Below are 6087 nucleotides of genomic sequence, written 5' to 3'. Positions count from 1 at the left end.
AAACACTTCTGGGTGCACTTTAAGATTCCACCCTGTGTAATCCTTTCACACTAAGCTGATCCCAGTTAATGTTAACAAAGTTGCAATTCCCTACAACTATCCTTTCGCCACCTCTCTGATTTGTTTGCATAATCTGCTCTTCTATGTCCCTCTGATTTTTGGGAGACCTGAAGTAAAATCCCAGTAAAAGTAAACCCCTCTTACTGCGGTGATGGTTTCCTTTATCAATAATGCAATGCCACCATCTCTCTTCTATCACCCCCTTATCATGCCTGAAACTTTTATACTTTGGAATCTATCCTGCTCTTCCTTCAACCATGTCTTAGTAATTGTAACAATATCACACTCCCACATGCTGATCACTGCTGTAAGTTTAACTGTTTGTACCAGTCAGGCCCCTTGCACTAAAATAGATACAGTTCAGTTTACCTGTCCTCCCATGTGCCTTATCATACCTATGTTTTCTCCATCTGCTGGACTGTTCTATTATTCCATCTGCATCTGACTGTATCTTGCTCTTGACTTTATATCTACTTTCTGTTCTACCCCTCTGCCAAATTATTTTAAAATGTCCCAAACAGCAAAAGCAAGCAATTTCTTAAGTATTTTTGCAACTGTCCTATCCAGGCAAGTGGGGAATATTCCATTATGCTCCTGACTGCTGTCTTGTATATAGTAGGCAAACGACAAGATGTGAGTTACTTGGTAAAGAATTCCTATTGTCTGACCTGCTGTTGTAGCTGTTGCATTGATTTTGGTTGGTTCGCTTCAGTTTTGGTCAATGGTAACCCTCAGGAGATTGGTGAGAGCGTCAGTGGTAATAATACTAGTGAATGTCTAGAGAAGATGGACATATTCTGTCTTGTTAGGGGAAGATATTGCCTGGCATTTGTGTGGTGTAAATTTAATTTGTCACTTCACAGCTCAAGCCTGAATGTTATCCAGATCTTCCTGTATATTAACATAGATTGCTTCAGTGTCTTAGAACTTGTGAATAGTGCTCAATATTATGCAATTATCAGCAAACATTCCTGCTTCTCACCTTATGATTAAAGGAACATCATTGAGCCTCAATACCACCATGAAAAACTCAGGCAGCGATGTCATGGAGCTGAGTTGATTGATCTCCAACAACCACAACATTCTTCCTTTGTGCTAAGTTTGCCTGCAATCAGTGAAGAGCTTTCCATCTGATTCCCATTAACTCAAATTTTGCTTGGGCTCCTTGACGCCACACTCAGTGAAATGTTGCAGTGATGTCAAGGACACTCACTCTCACCTCTGGGATTCCGCTTTTTTGTCCACGTTTGGACCAAGTCTGTAAGGAATCTGGTGGAGCCCAAACTGGGTATCAGGGAGCAAGTTATTTCTCAGTGAGTACTGCTGGGTAGTACTGCCAATGATTCCTTCCATTACTTCACTGATAATTGAGATGGGTTGATAAGGAGGTTAGTGGATGGAGTAGATTTGATTTGTTTTTTGTAGACAGGTCATATCTGGGCAATTTAGCAGATTTTCAGACTGATATCAGTGTTGTCGCTGCAATGAAACAGCTGAACTCGGGATACAGTTAGTTCTGCAACACAAGTCTTCTTAGCTGGAATGTTGTCATGGCCCACAGCTTTTGCAGTATCCAATGCTTTCAACTGTTTCTTGATATCTCCTGGTCATGAAAGGCTTTGGGATTATCTTCATGCATTAACTTTATACATACTTTATATAAATTTTATGTATTACTTAGATGTTTCTGTTTTAGTTTTAAGATTGTATACAACATTGTTACTTGTTTTAATTTTAAGTTTTTAATTAACTCAGTTTCAAGTACCAACAGTCACAATTAAAGCACACACATTATAAGATGGTTTCTTCAACTTGCCTTAATGAGAGTTCTGGAAGTTACACAATGCAAATTGATTTGGGTGATTCATTAGGTATACTATATCATTCCCTCTATTCGCTCGAAGAAGTGGAAGCAACATTAAAACCACATCATTATTTCAGTGGAAAGTCATAAAAGCTATACGCTCATTCCTCGTTATCTGCAGATTCACTACCCATGGATCCACATACCCATGAGATTGGCCCCACACCCCATCTTTTTTGTAACTCAAATATGCATCAGTCTGATTGCTCAATCCTTCACTGGTGATAGGTAAGCAAATGAGGAATGGTATCCTAATTTGTTGTTATCTGTGGGAAATCCATGCTCCTGCCCCCCATGGTTTATGAGGATTTAATGTAATGAGGTTTGATCCCATGACATCTTGGAGAACCAGTCAGGAGGTAATGGGAAGTGACATCGGTAGATAAATGACCCCTTTAAGAAACCAATCAAAAATCAATCAAGCACTGCACAGCTAATCAGAGATCAGGAATGTAGTTGGGTTTTGCCTTGGAAAATGAGCAAGTTAATATTCTATGTTTTCCAACTCAAAGAACTCAAGTTTAAATTGTGCTGAAGATGTGCAAAAGGATGCCAGCAACATTTCTGATCTAATGGTCCAGGCCTATGAGAATGGTAACAAATCCACAATTGAAAGGTTATCAAGGGTAGGCAGCAATGTAGATTTGAGGTTGTAATCAGATTAACCATGATCTTGTTGAATGGCAGCATAGACTCAATGGGCTGAACGGTTTCAATATGTTAGATGTTGACTCGACAGTAATGAAAGAGCAGAAATATATGATCACAAAGGGTGTGGAACCTGGAGTTCAGTTTTTCTCTGTGATGGTAGAGTTACAAAGCTGGCGGTTGCCCTCAGTAAAATAAATTGTCTAACATAACAATAGTGACTGGTACTTGATTTAATTCATTGGTCATGAAAGATTTTGGAATCTTCTGAAGATATGGAAAGGCAAGAGTTAAATGTCCATGAAGGCCTATATGCACAAAAACATAAAACAAATGAACCATTGAAAGGATGAAAAAAAAGGCCTTTAAAGTGCTCAGACCTTTAAAAGTCTCCATTCAGGAAGTGTAAAGTTAGTTGGGACGTGGAATGTTCCCTGGATTGCAGTCTGTATTGGAAGAAGTCAAAGAACCAAGTTGTTATATTGCTAGCAGTGATGAGAAACATACCATTTACAAAGCTTCTATCATAAAGGAAAACAGGACACAAAAACAAGCCAAGAAAGTGACATCAGGAATAAATGAAAATACGGGAAGTTCATACTGATGTAAAAATTTTTATAAAATATGTATATATTTGAAATAGAATAGCACCATGGCCCTTTTGGCTGATAAATGCCCTATGAAAATCAGAAAGATTCCAATTTCACGAGTGCAGGATTTGCTATTATGATGCTCCTATTCACCTCAGTACTCGTGGGAGAGGAGCAGGAGAAGTCAACCATAGTTCCCATTAGACATTGTGAATCTATGACTGCATGTATGTAAGTGTGACATCTCCTTTCATCATGATCAAAATACCTGTGGAAATTCAGCAACATCAAAAGTACCACCAGTTCAACAAAAAGCCTGGAGGGTACCAGTAATAATTTGATTCACTTTTATTTATGAATTCAGTTTCAATTAGCTCTGCAAAGTAAAACTCAAACAATCTCTTGGTCTCCTTTACTGCAACATCAATCACAGGTTTGCATGTATGCATATCGTCAGATCCACACCCCCCACCAACCCAACCTCCACTCCCGGCACCTTCCCCTGCAACCGCAGGAGGTGCAAGACTTGCGCCCACACGTCCCCCCTCACCTCCCTCCAAGGCCCCAAAGGAAACTTCCTTATCCGCCACAGATTCACCTGCACCTCCACACATATCATCTATTGCATCCTCTGCACCCGATGTGGCCTCCTCTATATTGGGGAGACAGGCCGGCTACTTGCGGAGCGTTTCAGAGAACACCTCTGGGACACCCGGACCAACCAACCCAACCACCCTGTAGCTCAACATTTCAATTCCCCCTCCCACTCCACCAAGGATATGCAGGTCTTTGGACTCCTCCATCGTCAGACCACAACAAAACGACGGTTGGAGGAAGAACGCCTCAACTCGGATTTCACCAGTTTCCTCAATTCCCCTCCTACCACCTTGTCTCAGTCAAATCCATCGAATTCAGCACCGCCTTCCTAACCTGAGATCTTCTTCCCGACCTCTCCGCCCCACCCCAGTCTGACCTATCACCCTCACCTTGACCTCTTTCCACCTATCACATTTCCGACGCCCCTCCCCCAAGTCCCTCCTCCCTACCTTTTATCTTAGCCTGCTGGACAAACTTTCCTCATTCCTGAAGAAGGGCTTATGCCCGAAACGTCGATTCTCCTGTTCCCTGGATGCTGCCTGACCTGCTGCGCTTTTCCAGCAACAGATTTCCAGCTCTGATCTCCAGCATCTGCAGACCTCACTTTCTCCTGCATATTGTATATGTACAGTATGCATATATATAGCAATGGCACAAGGTGAAGGCGTGTCTGTTAACTCAGCTCAATGTCTGGCTTGAAATGCAGAGTAACACCAACAGTCTGGGTTCAATTCTCTGGACCATCTGAGGTTCCAATAAAGATCCACCCTCCCAACCTTGACCCTCACCTGAGGAGTGGTGACCCTCAGGTTAAGTTCACCACCAGTTAACCCTTTGACACGAGAGAGTGGCACTATGGTCCTCTGGCAGTGTGACAACTTTACCTTAGAGGCACAACACATGCCTCCTATCTTAGCAAGGTGAGGCTTCAGGGTCCAAAAAATATATTATTAACCATACTTCCAAATATGCTGAAATAAAAACAGGACATTTTGTCACAAAGATTTTGAGAAAAGGTTGTCAGCCTGGAATATAAACTCTTTTTCTCTTTGCAGATTATATTCAGGAGGTGAGGTAACATCTGCAAAGAGAAAAAGAGTTTATATTCCAGGCTGACAAAATGTCCTGTTTTTATTTCAGCATATTTGGAAGTATGGTTAATAATATATTTTTTGGACCCTGAAGCCTCACCTTGCTAATATAATTCAGGAGGTCATAATATAATTGAGGGTCAAGGGGAAAAAAACAACAGGAGTCCCACTTTATATATTAAAAAGAAACATCAACTAAAAGTTAAAAAGTTTAATTCAAAGATTACAATTCAATTTTAGAAATTCTAGAAAATCATATATACTCCAATAGTTTGTACAAAAAGAATATTCTACACACTACAGTTTATTGAAAACATCATTCAGTATTGAAATAGATTTGTCAATACATCTTTTTCAATTCTGCATTGAATTTCGTTTGCATATATTGCTTAGTTTCAATGTTCACTTTCTGATGAGCAATAATAAACTGATTTAATATAAGAATTAAAATGAACCATTCTGTGTGTGAATTTCCCAGCAATGAACAATTTATTTCCTCAAATGTTCCATCACAGTGAAATAATATGAGAAACAAAAAAACAGTTAATGTTTGTGATTAAAGAATATTGCAGCACCAATCAGTGAATAAATTCCTTAAGTCCATTGACTCGCCAATAACTGCTCCCATATGGTTTCTGGTGAGGAGGCTGCCTAACTCACCCCTTGAGGGAAGAAATTTGGGGCATGCTTTATTTATTTTTATTTTAAAATAATTTTAGTGGTAGTAACTTGGGACAAATGACCCTTTCCTTGCAGTTGCCTTTCTCATGGTTGGCAGCACATTTCTCTCTTTGTCTTCCCACAGATATGGTTGCCAACTCACTTTTTTGATTATTTTGAATGTGCACTTCTCTTTGCACAACTTAAGTAATTCTCTTGCATGTCTTTCATAGGTTGCAAAACACAGACTTTATGAATCAGACCTTTGACAATCTTGGTATGCTTGGTTAGGTGCCCTCTTCCTCTGCACTGCCTTAGGCTGATCTCATTCTTGGCAACGAGTTAACCTTTAGGCAGGACAACTCCCATGAAATGTGTGATTATTTTTTAATTCGTTTACGGAATGAGGGCATTGCTGGTTAGGCCAGCATTTAATGCCCATTCCTAGTTGCCTTTATTTATTCATTCATTCATGGGATAAGTGCGTCGCTGGCTAATCCAGCATTTTATCCCCATCTCTAATTGCCCAGAGGGCAGTTAAGAGTCAACCACATAGCTGTGGATCTGGAGTCATATG

This window comes from Chiloscyllium plagiosum, chromosome 14, assembly GCF_004010195.1.
Source record: "Chiloscyllium plagiosum isolate BGI_BamShark_2017 chromosome 14, ASM401019v2, whole genome shotgun sequence".
NCBI classification, from domain to species: Eukaryota; Metazoa; Chordata; class Chondrichthyes; order Orectolobiformes; family Hemiscylliidae; genus Chiloscyllium; species Chiloscyllium plagiosum.
The sequence above is the reverse complement of the archived record's forward strand: the minus strand, read 5'-3'. Positions refer to the sequence as shown.